This window comes from Rhipicephalus microplus, chromosome 7 (genome assembly GCF_043290135.1).
Source record: "Rhipicephalus microplus isolate Deutch F79 chromosome 7, USDA_Rmic, whole genome shotgun sequence".
In the NCBI taxonomy this organism is placed as follows: Eukaryota; Metazoa; Arthropoda; class Arachnida; order Ixodida; family Ixodidae; genus Rhipicephalus; species Rhipicephalus microplus.
In genome coordinates, this window is record NC_134706.1 from 172,492,768 (window position 1) to 172,508,246 (window position 15,479).

General features: G+C 53.7%; 2 non-coding genes and 1 pseudogene across 2 annotated transcripts; all 3 read left to right on the plus strand.

Annotated features, from left to right (window-relative positions):
• Positions 1 to 2,592: 2,592 nt before the first annotated feature.
• LOC142768001 (small subunit ribosomal RNA) lies at positions 2,593 to 4,407 on the plus strand. Its single transcript, XR_012885207.1, has one exon. It is a non-coding gene; the product is annotated as a small subunit ribosomal RNA (ribosomal RNA).
• A 1,719-nt stretch (positions 4,408 to 6,126) lies between these two features.
• LOC142767933 (5.8S ribosomal RNA) lies at positions 6,127 to 6,279 on the plus strand. Its single transcript, XR_012885148.1, has one exon. It is a non-coding gene; the product is annotated as a 5.8S ribosomal RNA (ribosomal RNA).
• Positions 6,280 to 7,433: 1,154 nt separating this feature from the next.
• LOC142768045 (large subunit ribosomal RNA) overlaps positions 7,434 to 15,479 on the plus strand; it is an 11,173-nt pseudogene continuing 3,127 nt past the window's right edge.

The following is a 15,479-nucleotide window of genomic DNA, read 5'->3' on the forward strand; positions in this document are numbered from 1 at the left end:
CGAACGGAGCCGATTCGGGCACGATATCGGCGTCTTTCCACGTGCTCGCCGGCGACCGTCGCACGAGTACGGTAAACCGCGTCAGCCGGGGCGGAGTTCGGGACGCCGATGCGAAAGTGGGAAGCGCCGCTCGGATCTTCGCCGTTTTTGGAGGAGTCAGTGGCGGCACTCCGGTGAAGCCAAGGTGCGCCAATTCGCGCACGATATCGGCGTCTTTCGACGTGCCCGCCGGCCACCGTCGCACGAGTGCGGCAAACCTCGTCTGCCGGGGCGGGGTTTGCGACGCCGACGCAAAAGTGGGAACCGCCGCTCGGATGTTCGCCGTTTTTGGCAGAGTGAGTGCTGGCACTCCGGCGAAGCGAAAGAGCGTGAATGCGCCCACGAAAGTAGCGTATTTGGACGTGCTTGACGGCGACCGCCGCAGGAGTACGAAAAACCACGTCAGCCGGGGCGAGCGACCCACGGCGGTCTGGGTGCTTATCGCTGCTATTATAGGGGCACCCCGGCAGACGCAAAAAAAAAAAAATTTTTTTTCGACATTCTTTTTTGCTCGTCGACCTCGGGTGACCCAGGTCGCAGTGGGAGCCGCGCACGAAAGCGGCGTCGCGAGACGGCTTCGCGGTCGCTAGTCGCACGAGCTCGGCAACCGCGTCTGCCGGGGCGGAGTTCGGGACGCCGACGGCTAAGTGGGAACCGCCGCTCGGATGTTCGCCGTTTGTGGCCGAGTGAGTGCTGGCACTCCGGCGAAGCCAAACGGGGCCGATTCCGGCACGATATCGGCGTCTTTCTACGTGCTCGCCGGCGACGGTCGCACGAGTACGGCAAAGTGCGTCTGCCGGGGCGGGGTTTGCGACGCGTACGCAATAGTGAGAACCGTCGCTCGGATGTTCGTCGTCTTTCGCCGAGCCAGTGCTGGCACTCCGGCGAAGCCGAACGGAGCCGATTCGGGCACGATATCGGCGTCTTTCCACGTGCTCGCCGGCGACCGTCGCACGAGTACGGTAAACCGCGTCAGCCGGGGCGGAGTTCGGGACGCCGATGCGAAAGTGGGAAGCGCCGCTCGGATCTTCGCCGTTTTTGGAGGAGTCAGTGGCGGCACTCCGGTGAAGCCAAGGTGCGCCAATTCGCGCACGATATCGGCGTCTTTCGACGTGCCCGCCGGCCACCGTCGCACGAGTACGGCAAACCTCGTCTGCCGGGGCGGGGTTTGCGACGCCGACGCAAAAGTGGGAACCGCCGCTCGGATGTTCGCCGTTTTTGGCAGAGTGAGTGCTGGCACTCCGGCGAAGCGAAAGAGCGTGAATGCGCCCACGAAAGTAGCGTATTTGGACGTGCTTGACGGCGACCGCCGCAGGAGTACGAAAAACCACGTCAGCTGGGGCGAGCGACCCACGGCGGTCTGGGTGCTTATCGTTGCTATTATAGGGGCACCCCGGCAGACGCAGAAAGAAAAAAAATGGGGACATGGCGTGCGTCACCGTGCGGCTTCGCAGCGTTGCCGAAGTCGCCGAGCCCTTCGACTGAGCCGAACGGCGGACAGGGAACGTTGGTCGGCCGTTCTAACCTGTCGGTGCCACGCCGAGACGTCGTTAAGGAAAACCGCGTCGTGGGCCTCTACGATGCCGTCGAGTCGTTGTACGTTTGGTGTCCAGCGTGTCGGCGGCGAGTAGCGGACACGTCGTTCACGACTTCGGTCTTTCGCAGTCGACGCGAACTTGCGGAGAGTCGTGGTGCTTCACGTTTTCGGCAGAAACCGCGGCGGAATTTTCCCGTGCGTGCGCGCACGACCTCGGTGCTGTGCCGTCAGCGTAGTGTTGCACAAACTCGTGGCCTACCCAAGGTGCGGTACGTTTGCGGCCGTATCCTCGGTGGGAATTTCGTGAGTAGGGTCGCAAATTCTACGACCTCGGCGGGTTTGAGAGAGACGTAGACTTGTGGCACGCTCAACGTGCCACACGTTTCGGGGCACACCCGCGGTGAAATTTTCTCGAGTACGCTCGTATTAGTGCCCAAGGAGGTCTGGGTACTTATCGCTGCTATTATGTGGGGGTTCTCGTGAGCGGAGTACGCGAAAGCGACCGGGTGTCTGATATGCGGCGGGCTTCGGCCTCGTCAAGCGTGTCCTCGGGTCTGCTCCAGGGGAATCCACGGCAGTCGTCTGCAGCCTCATCCGCTTGATGCGTTAGGGGCTGGTTGTCGGACGGTGCCGTTTTACCACGATATCGAGGTGTGTTCCGTGTCGTCCTCGGGCGATTCAGATGCGAAAGCGCCGAAGACGCGGGCGTGACCCGTCGTCTGGCGGCTTTGCAGTCTCGGCTCCGTTGCTAGTTCCGGCCGGTCCACCGACAGTGCAGCGGGCTTGGGCAACCCGCACGGCGCGACCGAGTCGATGCAACGAAAAAGAGCGAGCATGAACGTGCTTCTTGCCGCACGGCTCCCACTCGTCTTTCGGGAAGGTTGTGCCGTAGCGAGCTCGAACGCCGTCATCTCGGAGTGCAAAATAAGCGTGTTGGGGCGCCTGAAGGTGGCCTCCGCCGCACACAGACTGCGTCCGGCCCGCCGAAGGCGAGGACGGACGCGCAGTCGAACGATTACCTGGTTGATCCTGCCAGTAATCATATGCTTGTCTCAAAGATTAAGCCATGCATGTCTAAGTACATGCCGAAATAAGGCGAAACCGCGAATGGCTCATTAAATCAGTTATGGTTCCTTAGATCGTTTCTTCCTACTTGGATAACTGTGGCAATTCTAGAGCTAATACATGCAGTGAGCCTGGAGCCCTTTGGGTAACGGGTGCTTTTATTAGACCAAGATCGATCGGGTTTCGGCCCGTATTGTGTGGTGACTCTGGATAACTTTGTGCTGATCGCATGGCCACGAGCCGGCGACGTTTCTTTCAAGTGTCTGCCTTATCAACTTTCGATGGTAGGTTACTTGCTTACCATGGTTGTTACGGGTAACGGAGAATCAGGGTTCGATTCCGGAGAGGGAGCCTGAGAAACGGCTACCACATCCAAGGAAGGCAGCAGGCGCGCAAATTACCCACTCCCGGCACGGGGAGGTAGTGACGAAAAATAACAATACGGGACTCTTTTGAGGCCCCGTAATTGAAATGAGTACACTCTAAATCCTTTAACGAGGATCAATTGGAGGGCAAGTCTGGTGCCAGCAGCCGCGGTAATTCCAGCTCCAATAGCGTATACTAAAGCTGCTGCGGTTAAAAAGCTCGTAGTTGGATCTCAGTTCCAGACGAGTAGTGCATCTACCCGATGCGACGGCTCGGACTGAACATCATGCCGGTTCTTTCTTGGTGCACTTCATTGTGTGCCTCGAGATGGCCGGTGCTTTTACTTTGAAATAATTAGAGTGCTCAACGCAGGCGAGTCGCCTGAATAAACTTGCATGGAATAATAGAACAAGACCTCGTTTCTGTTCTGTTGGTTTTTGGAATACGAGGTAATGATTAAGAGGGACGGACGGGGGCATTCGTATTGCGGCGCTAGAGGTGAAATTCTTGGACCGTCGCAAGACGAACTACTGCGAAAGCATTTGCCAAGAATGTTTTCATTGATCAAGAACGAAAGTCAGAGGTTCGAAGGCGATCAGATACCGCCCTAGTTCTGACCATAAACGATGCCAACCAGCGATCCGCCTGAGTTACTCAAATGACTCGGCGGGCAGCTTCCGGGAAACCAAAGTATTTGGGTTATGGGGGAAGTATGGTTGCAAAGCTGAAACTTAAAGGAATTGACGGAAGGGCACCACCAGGAGTGGAGCCTGCGGCTTAATTTGACTCAACACGGGAAAACTTACCCGGCCCGGACACTGGGAGGATTGACAGATTGAGAGCTCTTTCTTGATTCGGTGGATGGTGGTGCATGGCCGTTCTTAGTTGGTGGAGCGATTTGTCTGGTTAATTCCGATAACGAACGAGACTCTAGCCTATTAAATAGGTGCGGGGTTCCCAGCACCTTACAACCTTCTTAGAGGGACAAGCGGCTCCTAGCCGCACGAAACAGAGCAATAACAGGTCTGTGATGCCCTTAGATGTCCGGGGCCGCACGCGCGCTACACTGAAGGAAGCAGCGTGTCTTTATCCCTGTCTGAAAAGACTGGGTAACCCGTGGAACTTCTTTCGTGATTGGGATAGGGGCTTGCAATTGTTCCCCTTGAACGAGGAATTCCCAGTAAGCGCGAGTCATAAGCTCGCGTTGATTACGTCCCTGCCCTTTGTACACACCGCCCGTCGCTACTACCGATTGAATGATTTAGTGAGGTCTTCGGACCGATGTCCGGCGCGGCCTTTCGGTTGCGCCGGTCGGTTGGAAAAATGACCAAACTTGATCATTTAGAGGAAGTAAAAGTCGTAACAAGGTTTCCGTAGGTGAACCTGCGGAAGGATCATTAACGGATTGTGAAGGGTGAGCGCCTCAGCTGCGTCTGCGCCCGACACTTTCTGCCGCTGACCCCGTTTGGACGCGGGGTCGGCTTTTCCCCACGGGGCTGCCTGAATGTGGAGCGGCACCCCGTGACAAATTGTTGCGCCCAGCGGACGCCAACACCGCGACCTTGGACGGTCGGCCAGGTGGCGGACGCGGGTACAAACGGCGCAACGCACTCATAGGTCGGCTTTCGACCCGCCACTGCACCGTGGCTCGAAGCGCTCGAAATGCGCGACCCGACCGCTGCGGGACCGCCTAGTACTGTAAACAGGAGCGGCGGAGCGCGAACGGCGAGTCGTGGTTACGTCGGTAGAAGGCGAGGCTGCGCGTTCCCGAAACGCCAGCCGAGTGCCCTCCCGACCGTTCGAGCGTGCAAGAACGAGACCCGACAATCGCGCGGCGACTGCCAAGTACGAGAGGAACGGCACAAGCGTCGGCGGTCGGTCAAGGAACTGGCGATGTGACGGGTCCGCTGTGCACCAGTGCATACCGTCCCGCCGTCCGCGGCAAGCGCCTCCGCGTCCTCGGGTGACGGAGGCTGCCGGTCGGTTCTTGCAGGTGAAGGATCTCGCTGGCACCGGTTCGCGTTGACGCGCGGCCGGTCATGGCACGGCGATGCGACGGCCGAGGTGCGCAGTACTCGATGGAGGAACCGCACGCTCCGATGACCGTCCCGCCCTCCGCGGCGTATGCGTACCGACCGTAATGGTTGCAGCAGCGCCGGCCGGCTTTTGAATTCGCCACACGAAACACGGTGCGAGATCGCGGTTAGGGGTGCGTCGACGTTGCCAGGCGTTTTGCTTGCTGCCGAGGGAAAGGCGGCACGGCCACGTCGCGCTCGTCGCGATTAGCGGGTCTGCGCGCTTTGGGAAGGTGCCGCAACGACTTGCCGAAAGAGGAAGCACGGAAGAACGAGGGACTTGGACGTCCCGACAATTGAACGCACTTGCGGCCAGGCCCTTGCTGGCTTCGTTCTTCCGCCTCGAGTAGGCTCGTACGCGGCTCCGGCGCCGAAAGTGGTCCTTGGCACCGACTTCGGTGGACGTGGGAAGTGCTGCGCAAGTACGGCGCGCCTGGCTCCACCTGTTGGCTAAAGTAGGCAGCCGGATCGGCATTTTGGTGTGCGGTGGCAAACCGGGGATGCGAAAAAAGCTTGTGCGATTTCGTGGAACAAAAAGCGGGGGTCCCCCTTTTTATGCGGAGGAGACCGACCCGCCCGCCGTGGTGAACCGCGACGCCACGGTAAAAACGGGAGAGGCTTGTCGATGGGACCGTGCATCCCGCGCTCCACGGAGGCCGGGAGGCGGCCGCCCGAGGAAATGTGTAGCCGTCGAGGCCCGCATCTGCGTGCACTCTTATCCAAATGGGTGTACCGCAGGCATTTTCTGGTTAGGCGGGCCAATGAGAGCGAGCACACAACGATACCTACGGGTCCGGCTTGGAGAACCGGCTTCGACGCCTCCCGAGTATTTATAGAGGGGTGGACCACGAAAGCACTCGCAAGTAGCGGAAGCGAAACGCCGTCCGAAACACACCGTTTGCTCGATTTGCGGCAGCCGAAAAAGGCGCGGCAGAGTTTTGGAGTCCATGCGTGCGCTGAAAAGCGCCCTTCTTGGCCACTGTTTGGCCGAGTGCCAGAAACGTTTGGTTTTGACTGTACGGAATTGAACAAACACTTTTTCACGACTCTAAGCGGTGGATCACTCGGTTCTCGGGTCGATGAAGAACGCAGCCAGCTGCGAGACTTGGTGTGAATTGCAGGACACACTGAGCACTGATTCTTTGAACGCACATTGCGGCCTTGGGTCTTCCCTTGGCTTCGTCTGTCTGAGGGTCGGATCACATATCAAGAGAGCCTTCGGCGCACAAGGGAACGTGAGCCGTCGACTCGTTTTGACCGCGTCGGCAACACGGACAGCACGCTGAACACCTCACAGCGAGCGCCAACAGCGGCCACTCAAGGGCGAGACGGTGGCGACCGTCGTGCCAGAGCCCAACCGAAACGGGGGCGACCGACTGCATTGAGGATGTGGCACCTCGTTGAGACCGCCGCAGGACTTCGAGTCGGAAGGAAGCCTGCAGGGAAAGTGCGGTCGAGGTTGCGTACTCCTCTCTGCGACCGGGCGCGCAAGAGCTGCGAGAGCCACGGACGCGCAACTTTAACGCACGGTAAACACGAGGAGCGAAAGCCGGCCAGCAAAGCTTCTCCATCCGTGCGCAAAGTGCGCGAGATCGCAGCCTTGCGTTGCGCTTGTTGCCCTCGAAGTAAGCAGGGTGTCCCGTAGACCGGGCGCTCGAACACGCTGCGGGGCCGTGCCTCCTCCAGGCTTTGCCGCGCGAACAGGGAACGTTCGCGCGCAAAGCGCAGGGAGGTGAGGAGGCTGCGCCCGACGTTTGCGGTTCGCTGCGTACGCGGTTGATGCGGAGAGCACGGCGCGACGACTTGCCGCGAAGCGGAAAAAGTCTCCCGCACGAGTTGGCGAAACGTTGGCGAAGCTTAAGGCGTTCTCGTCGTAGTCCGCCGTCGGTCTAAGTGCTTCGCAGTTCCCGTCCCGTTCAAAAAACTGGGCCACTCCAGTTGGGGCGGGGGCGACGCTACACGAGACGATGCCTCTCGCCAGGCTGCGTGGCTGCCCTTGCGGCGGCGGCGACTGGCCTCGGCGGTGTTTGGGCTTTCGACACGGTCGTTTATCACGCAACTGCTCGGACGACGCACGCGCGCAGCGGAATGCCGCTTGCCAGCCTTGTGAAGATGTGACCCTGTACAGGGTTGCGGGCGCACTTGGTAGGGCGTCGTACTCGGTTCGCGATGGGTTTACGAACGTGTCCCGTCACTTCCACGTCACACCGGTTGTGCGCCGCACGCGTGCAGCGGGGAAGCCGATTGCCAGCCTTGTGAAGAAGTGGCCCTGTACAGGGTTGCGGGCGCACTTGGTAGGGCGAGCGCACGCGGTCGTGCAGGAAGTTGATGGAAGCGAATGTATCCGCTGTCGACCTCAGATCAGGCGAGACAACCCGCTGAATTTAAGCATATCACTAAGCGGAGGAAAAGAAACCAACAGGGATTCCCCGAGTAGCTGCGAGCGAAACGGGACCGAGCCCAGCACCGAATCCCCCGTCCTTGCAGGCGGTCGGGAAATGTGGTGTATGGGAGGCGACGTTCTCGGGTGTTTGCGACGGTGCAAGTCCCCCTGACAGGGGCTTGTCCCAGAGTGGGTGCCAGGCCCGTCTCCGCCGTTGCGCGCCCGGGATGGAGCCTCCCGTGAGTCGGGTTGCTTGAGAGTGCAGCCCTAAGTGGGTGGTAAACTCCATCTAAGGCTAAATACGACCGAGAGACCGATAGTTCACAAGTACCGTGAGGGAAAGTTGAAAAGAACTTTGAAGAGAGAGTTCAAGAGTACGTGAAACCGCTTAGAGTAAAACGGGTGGGCCCTCGAAGCTCGAAAGCGGTGGGATTCAGTCTCCGGACGATCGCGGAGCCGGCGGCGTCAGCTAAACGGTCCCCTTCGGGGGACTGTTCCGGCTGCTGGCACGCAGACGCGGTCTCCGGGGTGCGCACTTCCCACCGCCGGTAGGACGCCGCGACGGACGCGGGTCAAAGGGAACAAGCACGACTTGAGTCCGGCAGTGGAGGTGACCTGCCCGTCTCTTCGGAGACGGCACGCGGGAGTTATACCACGCCGTGCACGAAAAGTTCGTCACCCCGTCCAGGCCCCATGGGCTTCTCCCGGTTGTCGGGAGGCCCGAACGATGACGCCCTCCGGAAACGGAGCGGAGAACCCGCTGGGCAAGCTTGTCGTCTCCTGCTGTCCGGGTTGGTCCCGCGGCGGCGGGTTGGCCGGCGAGAAGCCTCTGCGAGCGGGGCTATTCTCCCGCGGAGGCGCTATCGTGGTTTGCGGCGAGTAGGTCGGTAACCCACCCGACCCGTCTTCAAACACGGACCAAGGAGTCTAACATGTGCGCGAGTCAATGGGTCTCCCGAAACCCAATGGCGCAATGAAACGTGAAGGCCCCTAGCGGGCTGCGTTGCGATCCCGGACCGCACAGGGGTCCGATAAAGGGCGCAGCAACGGCCCGTCCCAGGCGCTCACACGTCGCCGGGGCGGAGCGAGAGCGCACACGTTGGCACCCGAAAGATGGTGAACTATGCCCGGGCAGGACGAGGCCAGAGGAAACTCTGGTGGAGGTCCGAGGCGATTCTGACGTGCAAATCGATCGTCCGATCCGGGTATAGGGGCGAAAGACCAATCGAACCATCTAGTAGCTGGTTCCCTCCGAAGTTTCCCTCAGGATAGCTGGCGCTCGATGGGAGAGCAGTCACACCTGGTAAAGCGAATGATTAGAGGCATTGGGGTCGAAACGTCCTCAACCTATTCTCAAACTTTCAATGGGTGTACGGGAGGCCTTCTGGGTTGAGGCCTCCCGCTGCGATGAGAGTGCCAAGTGGGCCACTTTTGGTAAGCAGAACTGGCGCTGTGGGATGAACCAAACGCCGGGGTAAGGCGCCCGAGTCGGGACGCTCATGAGAACCCATGAAGGGTGTTGGTTGCTTAAGACAGCAGGACGGTGGCCATGGAAGTCGGAATCCGCTAAGGAGTGTGTAACAACTCACCTGCCGAAGCAACTAGCCCCGAAAATGGATGGCGCTCTAGCGTCGCGCCTATCCCCGGCCGTCGCTGGCAGAAAAGCACGAAATGTGGGGGTGCTAAGCCGCGACGAGTAGGAGGGCCGCAGCGGTGTGCGTTGAAGGTGTCGGGCGTGAGCCCGCCTGGAGCCGCCGCTGGTGCAGATCTTGGTGGTAGTAGCAAATACTCAAGTGAGAACCTTGAGGACTGAAGTGGAGAAGGGTTCCATGTGAACAGCAGTTGAACATGGGTCAGTCGGTCCTTAGGGAAAGGAGAAATCCTTTCAGAAGCGGGCGCGTTTGTGCAGCTCAGTCTGTGATACGGAGACGCCCCGCTGCAACCAAAAGGGAATCGGGTTAACAGTCCCGAACCCGGCTACGGAGATCGGCTCTTCGGAGCCCAGTGCGGCAACGCAAACCAGCTCGGAGACGCCGATGGGAGCCCCGGGAAGAGTTTTCTTTTCTCTGTAAGGAGATCGAGTCCCTGGAATGGGTTCACCCCGAGATAGGGACGGTGGCTCCGTAGAGCAGTGCGGCTCTTGCGCTGTCCGGTGCGCTCCTGTCGGCCCTTGAAAATCCGAGTGAGGGAGTGTGATTTTCGTGCCGGACCGTACCCACATCCGCAGCAGGTCTCCAAGGTGAACAGCCTCTAGTCGATAGACCAATGTAGGTAAGGGAAGTCGGCAAAACGGATCCTTGGGAAAAGGATTGGCTCTGAGGGCTGAGCCGGTCGGGCTGGGGTCCAGAAGCAGGAACGGCACTGCACCGGGACTGGGCGAGGCTCGCCGCCGTAAAAAGCGGTGCGGCCGAGCCCGGACCAGCGTCGGGACCTTCCTGTGGAAAGCCACAGCTGTGCATTTTCCGTGGGCTTCGCGCCTGAGGTTCTTGCTTCGGCCGGCAGAAAACAGCCAACTCAGAACTGGCACGGACCGGGGGAATCCGACTGTCTAATTAAAACAAAGCATTGCGAGGGCCGTTGATCGGTGCTGACGCAATGTGATTTCTGCCCAGTGCTCTGAATGTCAAAATGAAGAAATTCAAAAAAGCGCGGGTAAACGGCGGGAGTAACTATGAATCTAATTAGTGACGCGCATGAATGGATTAACGAGATTCCCACTGTCCCTATATACTCTACTACTACCTGCGGAGCCAACCCCCGTGCAGCTTCCCTGGCAGCTCCGACTTCGCCCCCTCAGGACACCATCAAACCTGTGAGTAACCCTTCAAATTTACTCGCACGGTATTGTGAAGGTTCGGAGCACCTCGGGGGACACGAGACCGGCACTGCAACCAGCTCAAAGTCGATAAATCAACGACTCATCTCACCCGAAGGCACAGCAGCAGCCATTACCTGCTACAGCTCAAATTATCAAGAATTTCTGAAGGAAAAAGCCGTTTCTCACCTGAAAAACCGCCCTCGATCCATCCTGGGATGCTCTAGAGCCTCGAGCGAAACGGGGGAGCTCGAGATCGACGGGGAAACGCCGTTTTTTCGTCGAAAATCGACCGTGTTTACCGCTTTTTCCCGCCGACATGGGGGCTGCCATTTTGGGTCGGTCAAGGCTGGCGACCCCTGGACGTCTTAGGGATTAGCCACAAGGAAAAAGACGACGAAAAACACGCCCTTTGCTAGTAAGATGTTCGGAAACATGTTTTGAAGATTCAAGGCCAAAATAAAAGGAATTGAAGCACCAGAAAAGGAATAACAACCGCAACTCTGGCACCACAAGCCCCATGGAGGCCGCCATCTTGTGAGGGACACAGCTTTGATGAGAGGAATTGAGCATAACTTCGCTTCCAGGCGTCGAAAGACGACAATTCTGGTATCGTTGAGACCGTAAAAATACGGAGATAGCATAGGGAAAAACCCCGAGCGCAGGATACCAGGGAGAACGCGAGAAATTGCAAATCTTCTCAAAGGAGCTCCATAGTTGCTAGACCCCCACATCCGTCCACGCTAGGGGCGACCCCTGGACATTTAGAGATTGAACTACAGGGAAAAAAAAACAACGAAAAACCCGCCCAAGTTCTTGTGAGATGTTTGGAAACATGTTTTGAAGATTCAGGGCCAAAATAAAAGGAATTGGAGCGCCGGAAAAAGAATAACAACCACAATTCTCGCACCTCATTCCCCCATGGGGGCCGCCATCTTGTGCGGGGCAGAGCATTGACGAGAAGAATAGAGCATAACTTCGCTTCCAGGCGTCGGAAGACGATAATCTTGGTACCTATCGAACCATAAAAATACGAAGATAGTACAGGGAAAAACCCCGAACGCACGACACCAAGGAAACGCGAGAATTCGCACTCTTTCACAAACCGCTCCACAGTTGCCAGACCCCCCGTCTGTCCACGCCATCTTTGGCAAAATTACTCCCACAGTGGGATACATTAAAAAAAAAAATCATGCCAAATGCACAGGCGAGCTCCTCAATTCACCAGACGAACCCTCGTCACAAGCCACTGACTGAGGGAAGGTCGGAATCACAGGCAGGCTGCGCATCTCAGCAGGCAACTCCTCGGCACAAGCCACCGACCGAAGAACGGAAGAAAGAGAAAACGGCCAAGAAGATCAAGACGAAGGAAAGCAGGCAGGAACGCTCTGACGACACCTCACAAAGCGGAACCAAACGAAAGATCTCACCCACCATGGCCAACGTTCCACGGTTTGACGCAGAGGACAACGACAAAGAAGAAAAAACAGGAGCAACATCACAGGAGCCCCAAGAACCGAAAGACTCCTGGGAAGACACTTCCGACAATGAAGAACTAATGAGTCAGGAGCACTTTCCACCCCTTCAACCAAATCCCACCGATGAAGAACCTCCTGTTCAACACGAGGAGAAACAGCACGACAAAATCACCTTGCTTACCAGAGTCGCCAGAGCTGATAAGGCCATCATGAAAGCGCTCATAAAAATAGCGACAAGCACCGGCCAAAATGAAGAAGTAGCAGCACAAATCGACAATGTTCTAACCGAACATTCCAAGCTCAAAAAAATCATAATAGAACAAGGCCAAGAGATCGCATTCCAAAGAGGGAGGATCTCTGAGTTGGAAAAACGAGCCACACAGAATAAGGAGCGAGAAGAAAAGGAACAGGCAATGGCACTCCAACCTCCCGTCATGGTAGAGGAGAGGAAATCATACGCTTTGGTTCTCACTTCTGACACCATGGGGAAGCGCGAGATGGCAGAACTGATCAAGAAGAAGATCAACCCCACTGATTTGGGCCTCCCAGACGCTACAATGAAGGAGGGAAGACAGGGAATAATTCTAACAACAGCATCGAAAGAATCATCTGGCAAACTAGAGAACCACCTTCGAGCAAAGACAGAATTCCAACAACTAAAAGTAAACAAACCTAAAGAGAACAGGTTCAATGTCAAAGTAGTTGGGGTCGACGAAGAACTGGTAAATGACGCACTCCCAGAACGCTTAATAGAGCAAAACAACCTCCTGTGCAACCCCGATGACATTCTGGTAAAAAAAACATGGAGGGGCAGGCAGGGAGTAACTTTGGTTCTTGCCCTTAACAAGACAGGATACAACGCACTCAAGGGACGGAAACAAATCAACATCGGCTGGAATAGATGCCCTATATTCGAACACATCTTCCTTCCTCGTTGCTCCAGATGCGCACAGAACGGACATACACGTTTTGACTGTCAAGAACCCCCCCGCTGCTCCAACTGCGGGCAAAGGGGACATAGGCAGGACGAATGCAATGAGGACCCCTTCTGCAGAGTATGTGAGATTGAGCGCCACCCGGGCAATAGAGCCCACTCTATGATGTCTTGGCAGTGTCCTGTCTACCAGGACAACCTGGAAATTGAGAAGAGGAAAATTCTAGCCCGACTGAACTAACGCATCCAGCACTAACCTATTTTATTTTATTTTATATATATATATATATATATATTTTTTTTATTCTCCCATTACCTAACCTACATCTATTTTCGCTACATTAGAAACATGGCTTACAAGTTGAACAGAAAGCCCTCTCTCACCTCACTCCACATAATTCAGGTTAACTTGGCACACTGTATGAAAGCAAACGAAGCACTAAACATACAACAGCACATAATACAACATGATATTTCAATAATACAAGAACCATACTATTACAAACATAAGGTTATAGGATTTCCCATAAAACACAAAATATTAGCAAGTCCCTCACCAAAAACAGCCATTATCATTCACAATCCAGACATTCAAGTTTTTCCCACATACATATCCAACACAATTATAATGGTAAAGATAAAATGGAAAAATAATAGTTTCACAATAATAAACACATATGCACCACCAAAAGAAGAAATAGAGATAACTCTTAGCACTATTGAATCATTAATGGAAACTGATGATCCAACAATAATAGCAGGGGACTTCAACTCATCCAACACAACATGGGGCGGCCCGCAGAATAATGCCAGAGGAGAAGTATTACTCGAATTTATCACTACTAAGGACCTAAAATTAATGAATTCACCCGACAGTCCCCCAACTTTTGAAACAGCAAATGGCAAAAGTTGGATCGATGTTACCCTTACAACTTCCCAACTTTCAAATTTTTTAACTGATTGGAAAGTTCTAGATGAAATAAATCACAGCGACCACAAATATTTATCATACAACCTATTCGAACAAGAATACGGAAAAACTAAAAAACTAACTAAGAATGGAGAGCTCAAGATATTGGAAATATTAAAATCAGACCCTTGGCTCATCGAAACTTCAAATGAAGATATCAATTCCGTGACACGGTTAAATCACGTTATAACGCACTTCTATCGGAAAATCAATAAGCTGAAAGGCAAATTTTCAAAATACGTAAACAACACCCATAGCACCTCCAACAAATGGTGGACTCCACAGCTGGAAATAGAACGGAAAAAAGTAAGGGCACACAGAAGGCGATATCAGAACGCTCGTGGAGAAATAAGAGAACACTACAGAGACATATACCTTAAAAATCTGGCAACATATCAGGAAAATTTAACAAAAGCACGGAATTCTTCTTGGAAAGAATTTTGCGGAAGCATCTCGAAAAACAATCCTTTTTCCTTACCATACAAAATAGCAGCAGACAAACTCAAAACAAAAACCCTCCTAGGGTCTATTCAAAAGGAAGATGGAACTCGAACATCAACACTCAGTGAAACAATCGAACTAATCATGACCACCTTGTTCCCCACAGGTGAAAATACAACACAATCACCGAATCCTAATGAACACACTACAGAAGATTCAATTAACGCAACTAGCAATGACCTACCATTTACAGAGCTCGAAGTGGATTCTGTAATACACAACCTTAAGAAAAATGTCACCCCTGGCCCAGATAACTTAACAACTACTTTTATTCAAATACTATACACTTATCATAAACAATTCTTCATAAAAATTTTTAATGCAGCCCTTAAATTCGGCCACTTCCCAGTGGTGTGGAAAAACTCAAGAATAATTCTTATTCCAAAAAAAGAACTGGACAAAAACAACCCTAAACCTAATCACTTTAGACCCATAGCTATCAATTCCATTTTCGGAAAAATATTAGAAAAACTAATAAACGATCGTATATATCACCACTTATGTACAAACAATTATCTCCCACCTAACCAATTTGGTTTTACCCACAACACCTCAACTACGCAAGCATTATTAAAAATAAAAGAATCAATCGCTCAGGCCAACCGCGAAACTTCTATAATAATCTCACTTGACGTTAAAAATGCTTTTAACCAAATCAACCAATCTAATATCACCGAATATCTTAACAAAACAGAATGTCCTAACAACCTCACGATCCTTGTGAATGACTTGCTGTCAAACAGAACAATAACCTACGATTCAGATCAATTGAAAATTACTATTCCATTATCAAAAGGGTCACCTCAAGGATCACCACTTAGCCCATTATTATGGAATCTAACAATAGCTGACTTATTAAATACTATATTCCCATCAAATTGCACAATACAAGCTTTCGCTGACGACATCACCTTGATAATAAGAGCACCTACTCGGAAAAGGATAGAGGAAGTTTCAAAAAATTGTCTAGAAATTGTAAATGAGTGGTCAAAAAGAAACGTTGTGGAATTCAACTTATCGAAATCACAATTTATGATTATAGGTAATCAATACCAAAAACGACCACCAATAATTAAATTTAACAACCAAAACATTAAATATTCAAAAGAACTTAAAATACTCGGCATAATTTTCGATAACAAATTATCATTTTTACCTCACTTAGAATATATCAAAGGTAAAGTAAATAAACTCACAATAAACCTTAGTAAGTTCACGGGAAAAGACTGGGGAATGTCACCGAAACAGCGTAAAGATATATATATACGAGCCACAGAGCGTATGATTACATACGCAGCCGCTGCATGGTACAGATC